This window comes from Corvus cornix, chromosome 2 (assembly GCF_000738735.6).
Source record: "Corvus cornix cornix isolate S_Up_H32 chromosome 2, ASM73873v5, whole genome shotgun sequence".
Taxonomy (NCBI): domain Eukaryota; kingdom Metazoa; phylum Chordata; class Aves; order Passeriformes; family Corvidae; genus Corvus; species Corvus cornix.
In genome coordinates this window covers 137909999-137928066 of record NC_046333.1, presented here as the reverse complement: position 1 = coordinate 137928066, position 18068 = coordinate 137909999, and positions in this window count along the sequence as shown.

Here is an 18068-nt window from a genome sequence, read left to right as displayed (position 1 = left end):
AAAGTAGTTATAATTTAAAATTGGTCTCAAGAGAGGTACAGGTTTTGGAGTGCAACTTAAACTGAGTCTATCTTACATCAAAGAAATTGAAATATCATTAGCACACAGAAACCATCTCTCCAAGGTATAATAATGTACTCTACATGTCAGCCTTCTGCCCACAATGAATTCATATTGTCCCATTTATCACTTGTTTTATTATTTAGGGTCTTGAAATCAAAAGAAAATAGATACACTACTCCTTCCTTGGTTTTTCAGTAAAGTTATTGAAGAATTGTATATAAACAAATAAAAACAACCCAGATAACCAGTTGCTGAGAGGGTTTATATTAACATCTTGAAAAAAGACACCAAACTATAAATTAAATGTGTATATGTTTTATTAAAAATAATCATCAATTCTTATCACAATTGCAATTGGTCATTTTCACTAGTGCATGCAGCCAAATTGTTCTTGGCCTAGGACTATGAAAGACAAGGACAAAGTATTGATACTTTTACCTCTATGGCACACAGTTGCCAATAAACTCGTCTAATTTTCTAAAAGCTTGATCAGTTTTCATCATGGACATGATGTATCAATGGAAGAGTATGAAGGCCTGAAAGCAGAAGACACCTGACTATATCTCCCTCACAAGGAAAAAATCTCATAATTATATTCAATAGCATTCTATTTGCTTTGAGCTGTTGAATATCCCAGAGATAGTGAGCTCTAAACTAGCATTATATCTCAAACTGATAATACGTGGGTTTTGTTTTGTGGGACTATTTTATTATGGTCATATCACAGAATAACAGAATTACAGAATGGGTAAGGTGGGAAGTATCCACAGTGGATCATCTGATCCAACCTCCCTTCTCAAGCAGGGTAATCCCAGCACACATGGCACAGGATTGCATCCAGATTATTCTTAAATATCTCTGGTGAGGGAGACTCCACAGCTCCTCTGGATAATCTTTTCCAGTGTACAGTCACTGCCCAGTAAAGAAGTTCTTCCTCATGTTCAGATGGAACTTCCTGTGCATCAGTTTCTGCCCATTGCCTCTTGTCCTATTTCTTGGTACCACCAAGAAGAGCCTGGATCCATCCTCTGACACCCTCCCTTCAGATACTGGTAGATATTGATGTGGTCCCCTCTCCTCATCTCCTCTAGGCTGAACAGGCCAAACTCCCTTAGCCTGTCCTCTAAGGGTAATGCTCCAGTCCCTTAATCATCTTTGTCACCTTCCTCTGGACCCTCTCCAGGATCTCTCTTGTCCTGAGGAGCCCAGAACTGGACACAGCACTCCAGATGTGCCTCACAAGGGCTGAGTAGAGGGTCAGGATCACCTCCCTCAACCTGCTGGCAATGCTTTTCCTAATGCACTCCAGGATATCATTGGTGTTCTTGGCCATAAAGGCACTGCTGGGCTTGTGGTCTGTTTGTTGTCCACCAGGACCCCCAGGTCCTTCTCCATAGAGATGCTTCCTAGCAGGTCAACCCCAGCTTATACTGGTGCATATGTATTGCAACTATTTTTAAAAGACTTACATTCTTTCCAACTCTTAGAATGACTATAGACTATTTTTGGGTGGGAAGGAGGAGAAATTAAATTATAATGATATCAGAAATTAAAAAGTAATGCATATGTATAAGAGCTGGTTAGAATTGAGATAATAAATTTAGATTTGGATGAAAATTGGTAATTACATTTATTCATATGCAAAGTAGATTTTCATATGCCAATCTGCCAGCTGAATAACTAGCTTTAGTATGTCCGATAATCTGAAATTCAAATAAATCAGTATTTGAATAAGACAAAGTAAGCAAACAGATAATTTTAAAATGTAGTACAAATTTACAAGAAACATTAATCTGATGTCCTGGATTCCTTATTTTTTTATAAAGTGAGGTTGTGACAACCTCAATATAAATACTAGTTCCAGATTCCTAACATTTTTTAATCAAAAATGATGGTGTAATCCCATACATTGCAATACAAATTGAAAAATATGTTACACAAATGGATTTACAAATATTTCAAATGTGGTATGCAAACCATTCTATGATTCTGTAGTAGATAACAGAAAAAAACTGAACATTCCAGAAATGATCAGGAGCATGTATTACAGATGTCAGGCTGGATTTTTCATTCTCTATTGCTTCAAAGGATGCTAAAACGTTTTTAAAATTAACTGTATAATGTTAAATAGTGTCAGTTTTCTGGAATGCACGAAGAAATGAATGTGCCAGCCATTTGAGAAACTCTGCAATGTTAAATTGAAGATGGATTGAGTCATTGTTGGAGATATAGGTGTGCCTTTTTTAATAAAGTAGAGTGGGTATCTACTAAACTTGCGATCAAGTATTACAGAAACTAGTGCAGCAGTCAGCCCAAGTAAATTTCTCTATTCTTTATATAGAATAGAGAGGATAGTTAGGGCAACAGAATCTCATCTGGAATTCTTTATAAACATCAGTCTTACCCATTAAATACAGACAGCCTGAACTATCTGAGATGATTCAGCTGCTTCTAGACATATATTAAAAATAGTTGTGCCTTTATAGTTAGATATGAAGATGGATTACAATTTAAATTGCACTTGAAATTCAAAAGGTCATTTTATAGTTGACTTTGCTACATGTGCTTTCTATGGTGATTTTTGTCACTTCAGTGAGAAACACAAACTTCCTACTTCTGACTGCAGATATTTTAGATGCAGTTGAAATGATTTTATAATTTGCAATTTTCTATTCTGAAAAGATTTTTCCTCTACTTTTAATAATGGGGTATGTTTTTCATACACCTCACTTATTGTTTTGAAGATTTTATATCTGTGTCTAAACATTCAAACTAAAATTTTTCATCCTGGATCTTTGCCTGAAAAATTATTAAACTTTCATGTTAAGTAATTCAGTTGCTTCTTCTAGTTCTAGAAAGTGTTACTTTTTTTATGTTTGAATTGCAGCAATTGGGATAGACATTTAGAATGCCTTTATCTGCAGAGTTGGGATAGACATTTAGAATGCCTTTATCTTAAATACACCTTTTGAGGTCTTCCTGGAACCTGCTGTCATCTGATGGAACTCACAAGCAGTTTAGAAATGTAATTTTTTCCTCAGCAGAATAGCTCATGGTTTTGCTGCAGTTTCTAAGCATTCTTAGAACTGCTCTGTTCCCCAAAGCTCTATCAATACCATTCCTTGTGCCAGCTTCACACAGCTCCTTCAAAAGCGTCAGTTCACTAAGAATGTGCCAAGATATAGGGGCAGTGATCAGATACGGAAGCTGGACACGCAGTTAAAGGAAACTGGGAGTTCCTGTAACTCCATGAGAGCAAAAAACGAGAAACGTGACCTAGTTGTGCTGTTTGTCTCATCTCTTTGACAAGATACTAAAAAATTTGCACCTCTCTCCTACTTAGGTGGAGTCCTAAAAAAATAATGTCCCTATATCCTGACCTTGGGGGATATAAGTTTCTCTTCCTAGAAAAGAAGTAGAGACTTCTCAGGATATGCAGTTTGGATGGCTGATGGAGATGAGCAAAGGTGAAGTTAAGGCACTTTGGCTTTAAAAAAAAATAAATTAGGCTTTTCTCTGTTGGCTACACTTGGCTTTTTTTAATTTATGGTGGCTACCTCAGAGGCATTTGTCCATAAAGGATTCCTCAAACACATGCCCAGCCAATCTGTATATACCTAGTAGTTTAGATAAAGCCAAGAAATAATTGTTATAATTCTTATGGTTGAAATCTTAAGTTTAGCCTACTAGTTCATACCAAATTGTTACAGAAAAATAACAAATAATAACATGGTTCAAATTATTACATAGCCCCTTTCTACCCCTTTCCTTTTATTATGTTCACCCTTTGCCCTTCTCTGTTTTCTACGATTGCGGTTTCATGCTGATCATAGTGCTGGTGGGGTACTACAGTGAGTTGTCAGCTCCTAGACACCTTAACCACCAAGTGGAATATAATGTGCAAGTTGATGGTTTCTTCTTCCTCACTCTAGGATCCACTTGAAATAATTTTTTTTTTAATATTTGCTAACACAGTTTTACACCTACACTCTTTTTTCATTGGTCTGCATTTCTATGTTCTGTTCAAATTTACTAATTATAGTGGCTTTTACCTATGCTGGAGTCATTGTTCTTGTTCCTTTTAAAATAATTTTTCTCATATTTTCCATCTGGCTTCATGGAATACAATTTGATACAAACAAACAAATGTGCATCCATTTCAGCATTATCCACCTGTGCAGTGAGGTCATGCAACCCAGTTTCATTTCTGCTATTTATATTCCAGGTTAATTACAGCTATTTTGCTAGGACCATCCATGTTTCTTAACACACCTTTTACTACGTATTAGTATCACATTGTCTGCTAGCTTGCTTTTGGCTCACTAGCTGAGGAAATCTGTTACAATTTTATTGTCAATATTTGAGCACCTGATACTGTGGGGATAACAACATATTTTAAGCCTAATAACACTAATGTTGAATGTTATGTCCAGCTGAATAAGGATATAAGGGTGATATAAAATGGCTGTGTCAGGTACTTACTGATTCTCTTGCATCCTTTTATTGGATGGAAATGAAGCACTTTACACCAACAAAAAAAGCAGCTACTTTTTTCTCCTCTTTCCTGTGTTCTCCCATGCCGGAAGGATTTTTTTACATTTCAATTCTTATTTAAAGGTTTAATTATTTTTCAAATTACATTTACCCTCTTTGTTTAAAATAAAAACTTCCCACACTATAAAATTAAAAAAAAAACTCTGTGGAAATTTCAAAATCTACACTAAATTTGTGTTGGAACATGACTATTACTCATGATCCTTTTCTTTTACCTATACATTTTTACATGGTTTTTTTTCTTGCAGGAAATAGTGGAGCTTTTTTCAAATTATTTACTGAAAAAAAAAAAGCATTGTGGATATAAACATGAAGTCTTTCTCTCTTTTGTAAACACTTATTTCCAGAAGCTGGCCTCTTTGGAGAAAAAAAAACCCCAAACAAAAAATTCAAAATATTTGAAAAAAATTACAATTGCACACTGGGACCTGACAACATTTCAAGCAAGCACCCTCTGGGCAAGCAATTAAGAGGGGTTGGATTAAAACAAGGTAACACATTTGAAGTGACCTTTTCTTCAGAGATCCATCTGCTCCCTGCTGGTGGGAAAGTCAGGTTTGGAAGAGGCTCTACCTGTACAGCTGCTTGCAGAAGAGCTCCCCCTGGCAGTGCTGGATACAGAACTCAGCTAACAGAGGTTAGCATCTGAAAATCTGCAAGTATCCACTCTAATGTAAACAAAACTTCTATTAATTTCCACTCTAGCTGGATTTTTTTATGCTTCCATGTTGTTTTAATGAATATTTTTTCTGCATCTCTGTGTTCTCTGACAAAAAAAAAGAAGTAATAAAAGTTGATAAAAATGGCATTAAATATTAATTTCAATGTGTATTCCTTTTTTTTTTTTTTTTCCCAAATATTCAGGAGTGGAATACTCATATGCTAAAAACATCACCACCAGGAGATAAATAAAAGTATGATGTGGTATAAAAAATGGGAACAGGAAATTCCCAGAAGGAAAAAAAAAAGAAGAAAGAAAGAAAATATCTGAAGGTACAGAGCAATTTAAAATATTAAAGTAAATCATCAGTACTGTATTGGAAAACCTCATGCATTGTTATAGGAATAAATGAAACAACAGTGAACTCTATAGATCTTCAGTGTGAAAATCCAAGCCTCTTTTTTTTTTATAATATTGCATTTCACAATATGATATTTACACTTTGACATTACCTATTAAAACCCTGAAAGCAAAAGGCCTGATATCAGTACATAACCAGGTTTCACAGAGAATTAGAGATTGAAGCATAGCCCATAGACTGAAAAAAGATTAGCCTCCATTATTCAGCACTTATTAGACCATATCTAGAATAGTGTGTCCAGTTTTGACCTCCCAATATAGAAGAGACATATATAAACTGTCGTGAATTCATTGTGGGACCACCAAGCTGGCTGAGACTGAAGCACCTGTCCTGTGAGCAGAATCTAATGGACTTGATCAGCCTGCAGAAGGGCCAGTTTTGAGGGGTGGAGGACTGGTTGAAGATGCGACTTGATAAGAACAGTGCTTGGTGGGTGGATGAGCAATGATCATAAGTTGAATTTTTTCCCCACTAATGGAAGAGGCTGCTCAGAGGGTCTGTGTAGTCCCCACCCCTGGAGGTTTTTCCAGATTTGATTAAGCCAACTGGATAAAACCCTTAGCAACCTAAATGGATCTCACACCTGACCTTGATGAACTAGAGATCTGATTTCTCCTCCAGCCTAAATGATTCTACCTATGCTATCTTTAACTGCTGTAAAGTTAAAAGCAATATTCTGAAAGCCAGGTTTTTTCTGCTTATTCCAATATCACCTTCCAGTTGTTAATTATGTACTCAGCACTTTTCCTTTGATGTGTATTAACTGGAATGAAGTCAGTGTCATATTTTCCGTGACCCAGAAACTCTCTTCTGTGCAGCAAGAAATCTCTGGCTTCCAACAGTCAGCTGCCATGAACTGCCAAGGAAAAGGCAAAAGGATGCAGTAATAAACCATGACTTCTAACCTTTTCCACACCATTTTCATTAAAAATACATAAATGATAGGGCTAAAAGCCACACCACTGAAATGACACATATTATTTCATCCTCAGCCTCTACTATGTGTGTTAATTTAGACTATCATCCATAAATATTTAACCTATTTTGTTTAAAGCGTATGAGAAGGAATAAGATGTTTAGTAGATTTGCTCGTATCATGAGGTAAAGATAGATACGATAATTTCTGAAAAAGTTCTACTTAATTTCTTCCAGAGTTCAAAGATGTAATCATCAATTTGAAATTAAAATTGATTAAAACACTGAAAAAAAAAGTAATTAAAGTTAAATGTCATTAAGCTGTTTTAAATACAACAGTGTACTGACTGATGTGGTATTCCACCCTTAAGGGGATAGGAGCACCCAAGATTTATAAATGGCTGTAGTCGACAGGTACAAGTCATAGGGTCCACAAAACCTCACAGTTTTCTGAGCAAATTGTACACTTGGCATGGAAATTGGTATGTTAGTGCTTGACCTACTATACAAGGACATAACAGTGGGTTTTGAAAAAAGGGGTAAGGTGAAAAAGAAGAGAGAAATAAAGAGATGAATTAAAGAGGACAAGACAGAAAAAGAGAAAGAGAGAGGAAGGCAGGCAGGCAGGAAGGAAGGCAGGCAGGAAGGAAGTCACTGTCTTCCCTAGAGACACTCCCTTCCTCCACACTTCGCCCTTGCCGCCACCCCCATCAATGACCTGAGGAGGTGCAGAATAACCTCCAGGTCCCAGCCATGTTCCCTCCTGGCTACTGCAAAAGTTAACACTGCCCTGGCTGGAACCAAGACAAGATCCTTCCTGATTTTTGCTATAGGTGTATTTCAATTTTGTGTGTGCTGAAAAATCCCAAAATTGTCCCAATGGCAATAGTCACATAGCCAGATAAGCTGTGTCTTCTTGCTTCTTTCCTTCCCATTCTCTGCAACTAAAAAGATAGAGAAAAGCACAACTTGTGCTCCCAATCCTTTAATCAGTTGTCACAAGGCCCTGAAGTCTATTTTGACCATCCATAGGTTTCTCCCTTAACTACCTGTTAAGGAATCATTCCAAATGATTTAAATTAAATACTTTCTTAGGTCAACTAACTCATCAGCTAAGCATTTATTGTACCTACACACACATTATATTTCCATTGTGCATGTCATTTTTGGTACTTGTGTATCATTTTCTACATTTACTATTTTGATTGTTATAAAGTGGTGAAGCTCCTAAAAGAACTAAATTTTTCTAGGATCAGACGTGAGTCTCTTTCGGTTTTAGGGTGAAGATCTGTCCATGACTGCATGGACAGGGGAACATATGAGCAGTCGTGCCAGCAGTTTAAGTATGCATGCTGTTATGTATTCAGAAGTTTTCACCACGTCTGAACAAAAAGAAAGTCATTACAGGTTGTTTATAATGTTTCTAATAACAAGTTTTGAAGACTCAGGTATTTCTAAGAAATTCAAATGTGACTGTTATTTGAGGAGTGCACCCTGATGCCTGCAGCAAAATTTAGGATAAGACTATATATGCAAATTGAGCTGTTATTTGGGGTGTTTTCTAGTACTATTTTATTTAGTAGTGTAGAAAGAGCCTTAATAGGTTGAACAGATGGGCCTGTACTTCCCAAAGATTTTCCTCTGACATAACTCTATACACTTGTCATGCGACTATATTCAGGTTTAGTGAATTCAGGGGGAGTGTGTGAGGTAAATGAAGACACAGAAGATGAAAATTCTGTCATTACACAGAAAATAGGACAAACTGCCTATCAGGGTGTTCATCAGATGAAGAAAAATAAAAGCAGATACTATTCCTTTTGTATGTGAAACTCAAAATCTCTGAGGTCATGTAATTTGAAGGGTAAAATGAGATATTTTTGAAAAATAGTATGGGTTTCTTTCAAAATAAAGCCAACTTTCTTCTGCCTGTATTTAGTTTTTATATACTTTGAGAGCTTAAGTTCAGATTTTCTGTCTTCAAGCATCTTACTACTCACCTCTTCGAAGGACTTTTTTTTTTAATGGGTAGTGTCCTGGAGAACAATTATGTGAATTACGCACAATTTCTGAAGCTAGTTAATGGGTCCCATTGAACTACCAAAGCTTTGGAAATACATCTTTAAAATGCCAATTTTAAAAAAATATAATTATGCTGATATGAATTACTACATTATGACACAATTCTGTGAAATAAATAAGAGAATAATGAAAAAAGTTCAGAGGGCATATTTGTTTCCAACAATGAGAATCACATAGAAATGAAATAATATGATGTCCTACCTTTACTAGCTGTATGTCATGTACCTCAAGGCAAACTAAAGTAGTAAAATATGTAATAATCTTTTGAATAGATCATATCGGAGAAAAGTTTCATATTAGCAACAGGGGCTGATTTTATTTTCCCCAAGTATTTGACATACTGTGCTATGGAATTTTGGATTTTACTCTTGGGCAATATTGATCTTAACTACTTGAAAAAAGTTTTCCAAAAATATTGTTCCATTTCTCTGTATTTTAATGCTTCTGAAAGTATTTTTTACCTTTTTTTGTATACATAAAATGTTAATAACTTTGGTTTTTAAGGATGACAGTGTTCCAGAAATGAAGCTCTGTATTTTCCAGTGATCAGATACAGCCTCAATGATTTGTCATCTTAAGTTTCAACCTGATGAGAGAAGATTAATATGTAAGTGAAGTATTTGGAAGTGGAGATCATAGCAGTGCATGAGTGAAACTGCAGTACATTTCCTATGATGATCCAAAGATTCCAGATGTGTCTCACAATCTCAGGTAGTCATAGCTCTATTCTTACACCAGTAGTGTATAATGTCAGTATCGTCATCTGCTCCTCTACTTTTGAAATGGGAAAGCACACATATATTAACACTTAGCAACAAAATGCAATTTTTTTTTTTTTTTTTTGGTGGTGGTGTTTGGTTTGTTTTGCTTTTTCCTTTTCCCCAGTTTGATAGGAAAAAAAACCTCTGGTGCCAATCTCAACTCTGGTTGATAAAATAGTGAAGCATCTAGGCAAACCTATTAAAACAAATACAAGCAAACCAACACAGATTAACCTGGCATGCCATAATGCCAATGTCATGGGTTAGCTAGCATGGTCTCGGAAGTGATGTTCTCACAAAGGAGTGCTTACAGCTTTTCCCATGACCTGATAGAACCTATCAGCTGGCCAGTTTGAATATGGACAATTCTTTAAGCCACTTAAAATTGTGACCGCCTCTGTGATACACACTTAAGAATTGACAAACTCCCCCCCTCCCAGATCTGTCTCGTTTCCGGTGCTGGGACAGGTGGCTGCAGGCCCCATGTGGGGGGCAGTGGGCCCAGCCCAGGCCCTGCTTGGGCCAGGCCAGGCTGGACCACGGCCATCCTGGGGCCGATGGGCCCTGTTCCACCCACGAAACCCCCCCACAGCCTTGCTGTGGGCAGCCTAAGTGGCCTGGCTCTCCCCCCTCTCCACTATGATAAGCCACATTCCAGCTGCAAGGCCGAGGTGAGATTAACCCTTTTAGTGCTGTGAAGAGCTGAAAACCTGAGGGAAGAGAAAGAGGAGATGCTTAAAGCTGAAATTCTGTTGTGAAGCTATGATATAGCAGAGTATCCCGTTGTAATTCATGAAGATATGGGGGGTGGAGTGTTCAACTCGTAAGCAAAAGCACCTGTGCTGAGATAGGCAGATGCTGACGCAGCTGTAATTTCATGAGAAGTTTGAACAGGGAGAGATGGAAGCGATGAGGACTTTTGCTCCAAATGGGAAAGGAGAAACCTCAGTTCCTAGAGATGCTCCTAGAGATAGTCCTAACAATGAAGATGATGAAGACCCTTTGCTCACAGGGAAGGAGGAGGGCCTCTGTTCTTAGAGATGAAATGCTCCCAGAGATGGGTGAAGAGAACTTTTGTTTCTGAATGGCTCAACCTTAAAGTTGTACCCCAAAAAACTTCAAGAGTGGACCCTCGAAAGCAGTTGTGGGAAAAGCTGCAAGTCGGGGGAAGGGACTCGCATGCGAGCAGAGAGACTCCTCTTCCTAAATGGACTGAACAATATTTGGAAGTGGGCGGCTGTCTCGTTGTGATAATGTTTTCATAGCACGAGCAAGAAGAGACTTCTCTTTCTAAATGGACTGAACAAGGTTATTTTGGAAGTGATAAACAGACTGAACATCTCAAGGGTTGTCTTTTTACATTGTCAGTGGGAGAAGGGAGGAAGGTGGGGGGAGGAGAAGAGTTCTGAAGGTGTGGTATAATTTTTTTTCCCCCTCTTTTAGGTCTGTTAATAAACTTCTTTATATTCTTTCAAGTTTGGTGCCTGCTTTGCATTCCTCCTAATTCTTATCTCACAGAAGGTAAACAGTAATGAGTATTTTGGACCAAACCACTACAACACACAAAAACTCCAAATGTAGGTGTTTGTTTTTTGTATAAAATGAATGAAAGTTACATGTACTTTGACCTAAAGTGAATCAGGATTTTATTAAAACCTTAGAGCCAAATTCTCCTTCTAGAGTCAACAGAAAAATTCCGGAGTGATTGAACATATTACAGCAGAAACAGTATCATTATTTGGCCTTACAGAAAGCCTTATGATCCTATGGATCAGCAAAATGCTGGACTGAAAAATGAGAATTTATTTCTAATCCTGCTTCTGCAAGTATTGTTAAAATGGTAGAATCAACTACTAGATTATGCAATTTTGCAGTTAAAATACAGAACCAGTGTTTTATACATGTGTAATTTCCATCTGTATTTAGTGTTATTTTTTTCCCTCAGTCATAGCAAAAACTTTTTCTAAATCTCTTCTATTAATTTGATGTGCCAAACAGTAATTTTACAGTAATAACAGTAATTTTAAGACAAACACTGGAATTGTTATTCTGAAGGGTTAAAATTAATTAATCAGCTCTGTCTGTTAAAATACTGAGATTTGAAGATAACAAAACATAACATAATTTTTCATTATTTTTAAAGTGTGGGGTTTTGGTTAATTGCTTTTTTGCTTGTGTTTGTCTTTTATCTTTTGGTTTCTAAGCTGTCAGGGTAAACAAACAAGGTCATATTTTCAAAACTGTACAACTTATGCATTTAGCAAATATTTTTGAAATATTTGTAATGTATGTTGAAAAAGAAAAAACATAAACAAGGTTTTGAAAAGAGAGTGCAATCAAGAAAATACAGAGGAGGAAAAAAAATTGACATTGTACTTTATTAAAAAATTGTGTGAAGGATTAGCTACTGAGTTCACTTCAGAAATATTAAATATATATATGCATAAAAATATATACTGGTTTTGAAAATCCAGTTTAGTTAGCAGCTACACTAAATAGCTAGGTTGCTTTTTTTGCTTTATTTTGCCTCCCAAGGAGGCAAACCAATATACTTTTTTTTTTTTTCTGGAACAAAATAGGCAACATTTTTACTAAATACACACAAGGTATGTTTTTTTTTGGGTATTTCATAGATAAGATGCATCTGTTTAATGTCACCTGGAATGATAATGCTTGAACTCACACTGTCTGAATCAATCTATAGATGCATCTTTATAAATCTAATTTTAACATATGGATAAGTCAAATTCATTCTGATGAAACTGAAATACACACATATTATTGTTTTTCTGAATTGTCTCATAAAGAGGAACATCTGTTTCTTTGCTTGAGGTTTTGCTTATTTCAACATTCACTTCTTTACTTCAATTTTCTCTATTTGGGCTGGAGGAAATTGTTTATTATCCATCATTGATTATAGATATGTCTTAGAGGACTATGTTATCAGGTGAATTTGATTACTATAAAATTTCAAGTGTTTATATAAATTCAGGGGATATCAGAGTAAGTTTTGCTTTTTTTTTTTTTCTGTACTGTTCCTGGAGTCTAGCCCAGAATTCTTCAAAGGGCATGTATTTGGCCTGAAAAATATTCACAACATCTTGAAAGTTACTGAGTTATAGCACTGGAAAAAAGGCAAAGTACATGGTGATCAGGCATATAGCATGCCGGAATCCGAAATCCTTAGATATGATGGTGTTTGCTGTGAAATAAAGTAGGCTTTGGATCATTCACAGAACTTGAGGGTAGAAGCCTTGTAGTCATTTAGCTAAACTCTCACCCTGCTTCAGACAGGGATCTGTCATTCATCTTGCCTGAGAGGAACAAGCCTGGGAGTAGAATGTCTCCAAACATCATCTGGAAGAGTATTTGTTGATAAAGGCCAAAAACATTTCTGGAAGCATTTTGAAGTGGTGTTTAAAACACACATCTCTGTCTGCTTTATTAATTTAGAAATAGACATTTTATACAGCATGCACTGAGAATGGATCCATAAAAGCTACACAGTAAAGTGAGCACTGCTTAATTGAGCATTCCTAGTCAAGAGGAAACACCAAGGAAAAGGGTACTGTGGCTAACTGTGGCTAATCAGACTCTGCTATCACACTGCATGCCTCACTCTGCACTTAAAAGAAGCATCTTCCTGGAATGAGAAGCAAGAGATTCATAATCCTACGAGGCCATGCACCTTGTTACTCCAAAGACAAAGTGCCATGGCACTTATTCAGGAGATCAAGATTCTACTGCCACTTTTCTTCTTGTGTGAAAGAAATTAACCCACAATTGGGTACAAGAAGTTAAGAAATATACACTAGTGTATGTTTCTTTATTTTTGTCATACTATGAATATTTAAATAGTTGCAAATTAGTTATTTCTGTAAAGGGCATTAATAAACACTTGTAGGGTGACTGCAGTGGCCAAGAATGATACCTATTTTTTTTTTTAACTACAAAAATTTATGGCTAAAGAGTAGCTTTTTTCATAATATTTAGAACCCATGTAGAAGAAAGACAATGAAAAAGAAGGTAAGTAATGCACATCAGTAATATATTGTAAAATCGTTTCAAACCTCATTTAATATATATTTCCTCAGTAAGAATTTCCCAACAGCAAAGTAAGATTCAGTTCTTGTGAGGTAAAGGATGAATCAAAAAAAAGAAGAAAAAAATTAAAAGTTCTGAGAAAGGTGTGATCTATTCTTTTGGAAGAAATTACTTAAATTGGAATTTGTCTTGTGTGCACACAAAACTTTCATTGAACTCATATGGTATCAAACCATAGTCTGTTGATACATTTCAGTAGGCCACCTTGATGCCTTAAGAAGCCTCCCATAAACAGAGTAAGGGAATAAAAGTAGGTATTTATTTGAAAGGCCTTCAAAGGTACACCCTGGGGAGCCTGAAGCTATTCTTAAGATGGACCCCAAGATGGACCCCAGGTCACGAGTTCTTCACTCTTTTATCGGTTTGGTTCATTTGCATAGCAGGGTTAATTCTCCAATTAAAGCTTCAGTTTTCCCCACAGCTTAACCCCTCTCCCCCCCCCCCCCCCTTAGCAGCTTTTTGGTTTATACTTTTGGCCTAGGACAGTCTTGGTGTCCTTGGAAAGCAGGACTGGAGAGGCTTTGTTAGACTGTCTACCTAGCATGAGAGAGCAGAAATTAACAGGCTACCAGAAACTTTAGAGTCACACACCAAGCAGTACAGAATTTGAAAAATATAAAGGTTAAAACCTAAGGCATCAACCTGAATTATTTGAAATTTGACAAAGCCAAAGATCATGGTCTTTCTTTGTAATCCCTTGTTTTAACTTTCTTCAAGATACTAAGTTTTGAAGTCTTACACAGGTCTCTGCTGTTCTGAAACCTAAAGCCCTTTTGTCCTGAATATCATCTTTTGAGGATAGACAGCTACCCCCATTCCTACTGTTCTTTAGCCATGCTTCATCTGGGCTATTAGGAGACTCGGTCCACACTCAGTGGGAATCCATTGTGTTACTCTTCTACTCTCCTAACAGTGCTTTTCGCCTGAATATACAGTAAAAGATATTCTGCCATCCAGTACTGTCTATTCTGCCCTCTGGTAACAACTCTCCTCCCTCACCATTCACAACAAAGACTCAGTGTGTCTCCTTTCTGGTTTTAATCGCTATCCTGTTCTATTCCTCTGCTCCAAATTATTTCATTTCATTCTCCTTTTATTCTTGTCATCTGTTCTTTTCATCTTGAACTGCTTCACTGAGCTTTCATGTTCACAGTTCATTTCCCTTTGACTCGGCGTGGAATAAAGTTCCACCCATCATCCAGTAGTAAGCTGGGATTGCAGCATGAGGCTAACATATCTCTGCTAGTCTGACACTGAAGTATATGTCCAGATATTTTTATAGTGGACCATATATTCGTTCTTTATAAAACCACTAGCATCTTCCAGCAGGTGGTTTTGGTTTTGTTCTGGCTTCCAGAAAAGCTGTCTTCCAGATTTTGGTTTTGTTTTGGTTTTGGTTGGTTGGTTGATGTTTTCTGGTTGGTTGATTGTTTATTTGTTTGTAGTTTTGTTTTGGTTTTTTTCTGCTTTCTTTTTTTTTTTCCTTTTACTTCTCATGGAAGTCATCAGTTCTTTGAAGTTTTTCTTACTCAGAAACAGTCATCAGGACAACAATTTTGTTTTAAAAACATCACCAAAATATCTACCCCATTTTGAATGGGGTCTGGGTATTATTTTGTTTAGGTAGCTCTTTTGTCTAGTTATAACAGTTGAAGTTGTACACACTGTATCTTTCAAGACACAATTCAAAAAGAATGAAATTCCAAGCAAAAATTTTTTTCACTTTAATGACAGTTATACATAATAGCCTGTCCTGAAACCTCAACAATTAAGGTTTGAGGAATGTTTTGGTTAAAAAAGGGTAGTATCATCAACATGGTCATTGTAAACTCCATGTGGATAAAAAAGTAACATTTTTATCTTGGACGTCCTGCAAGGGTAGGGGTTTAAGAAAAGGGCAATAAGAAGATGAACAGAGAGATACCAAGAATATAATTAGAAAATACCTACGACATGACAGACGTGTTAAAGAGCATATCTCAGTTGTCAAATCAGCTATTTTCATCGCAGTTTATAGATATCTGAAATGGAGTTCACAGAAAGGAATGTTAACCTAGACACAACACCATACTCAGAAGGCTGTTGGGCATTTGGATCAGAGCTAGTTCTATTTTCTCAATTTAGAGCTCAGTCAGGCTAAGCTCCACTGAGGTGCATGAACAAGTAGTTATGACTTTGAGTGATTGTAGTGGTTTAGTCCAAAATACTCATTACTGTTTACCTTCTGTGAGATAAGAATTAGGAGAAATGCAAAGCAGGCACCAAACTTGAAAGAATATAAAGAAGTTTATTAATAGACCTAAAAGAGGGGGAAAAAAAAAAAAAAATCATACCACACCTTCAGAACACTTCTCCTCCCCCCACCTTTCTCCCTTCTCCCACTGACAATGTAAAAAGACAACCCTTGAGATGTTCAGTCTGTTTACCACTTCCATAATAACCTTGTTCAGTTCATTTAGGAAGAGGAGTCTCTCTTGCTGATACTATGGAGACATTATCACAATGAGACAGCTGCCCGGGTTGGTTCTCGGCTCACTTCAGTATCATGAGACAGCCACCCGGGCTGGTTCTCCGCTCGCATCATGTGAGAGTCCACTCCCACGACTTGCAGCTTTTTCCACAACTGCTTTCAAGGGTCCAATTTTGAGCTACTGGGATACAATTTTAAGGTTGAGCCATTCAGAAACAAAATTTCTCTTCACCCATCTCTGGGAGCATTTTATCTCTAAGAATAGAGGCCCTGGGAGGAAAAGGGTCCTCATCATCTTCATCTCTAGGACCATCTCTGGGAGTATTTCTAGGAACAGAGGTCCTCTCCTTCCAATTGGAGCAAGAGTCCTCATCACTTCCATCTCTCCCTGTTCTAACTTCTCATGAAATTACAGCTGCTTCAGCATTTGCTTATTCCAGCACAGGTGCTTTTGCTCACAAGTACAGTTCGAATGCTCCACCTCCTCATGCTTTCATGAAATTACAACGGGTACTCTGATATAACATAGTCTGTCACCACCATAGCCTTACAACAGATTTTCAGCTTTAAGCATCTCCTCTTTCTCCTCCCTCAGGTTTTCAGCTCTTCACAGCACTAAAAGGGTTAATCTCACCCAGGCCTTACAGCTGGAATTTCACTTATTGCTGTTGGTCACATGATCTTTGCTGGGCAGTGGGCAGCTTCAGCTGAATTCTTTGGCCGCACTGGAGAGGGGGCCACGCCATCTGCACATAGCAGGGCTGTGGGGGGCCGCGGGGGAACAGGGCTGCACGGCTCCAGGATGGCTGTGGCCCAGCCTGGCCCGACCCGAGCAGATCCTGGCAGGGTCCGGCAGGGCCTGGCAGGGCCCGGCAGGGCTGCTGGGCCCTGCACAGACCCAGCCCAGTTACCTGTCTTCCGGCTGGAAGCAAGAGAGAAGAGCTTCCCAGGGTTTGCCCATTCTTAAATGTGGATCACAGAGGCGGTCAAAATTCTAAGTGGCTTAAAAAATTGTCCATATTCAAACTAGCCAGCTGATAGGTTCTGTCAGGTCATAGAGGAGCTGTAAGCACCCCTTTGCAAGAACATCACTTCCAAGACTATGCCTGCTAACCCATGACAGTGATTAAGACGCATCAGCCTTATCAGCCAGGCAGTTCATGGGCTAGTTAATTGTATGTTTTGATTAAAATTGCATTTTATCTCAGTAGTTACTCTTAAGCTGTTAAAATATTCTAAAAGGACTACCTTCGTACACAGTATTTAGAAAGTTAATAAATAGCATTATCTTCGGAAACTTGCCGACAATAATAATGCATTATCTGTATGTCTTCATCCTAGGATCACCCTTCTCCATGCTTGACTTTGATATGAAAAGAACTTGTGTGGGGGCTGGTAGGCCAGTGGTACAAGGAACAAGGAAAGTCCACTGGTGAGATAGTCCCTAGTATCAGAGATTCTCACCAGGTTAGGGTGACCAGAAAGGCTTCTCCCAGGATGCATTGTTCTGGTATGTTAATGTACCCCAGTTCTGCTTCCCAAGTTGGCCATTGGCCTCTCCTCCCCTTTGTTACCTTATATGTCCATTCCCTAGAAGGTTCTCCATTCCCTGTTCCTCCCATTAGCCCTTGTCCCATCGCAACTCCCCCAGAGTTTCCCTATTGTCTCGCTTAACCTAATCCCGCCTGTGTACTTCAGATCATTGGTCCCTGATGCTTGATCCGCTCCCGTACTTAAACCTGGACTCCATTGTTCTCTGTCTTCATCCCTGGACCCCTTCACAGTGTGGCTGCAATAAACCTCTGTCCATGGAACCCCATACGAAGATCCTTCCTGCCTCTTTGCTGTCAATTCATTTGGAGCTATCTGTGTGTGTCTGTGTGTGTGGATCTGTGTGCAAGTGTGGTGGCTGCACTGAGTGGCTTCCTCCTGGAGACGCTTTTGGGAGGGTCGCAGCACTTTACCATCCAGCACCGCATCGCGACAAACTTGGGTTATGTGCACTGCATCTTCCTTAGGGCTTAAATATGAACATCA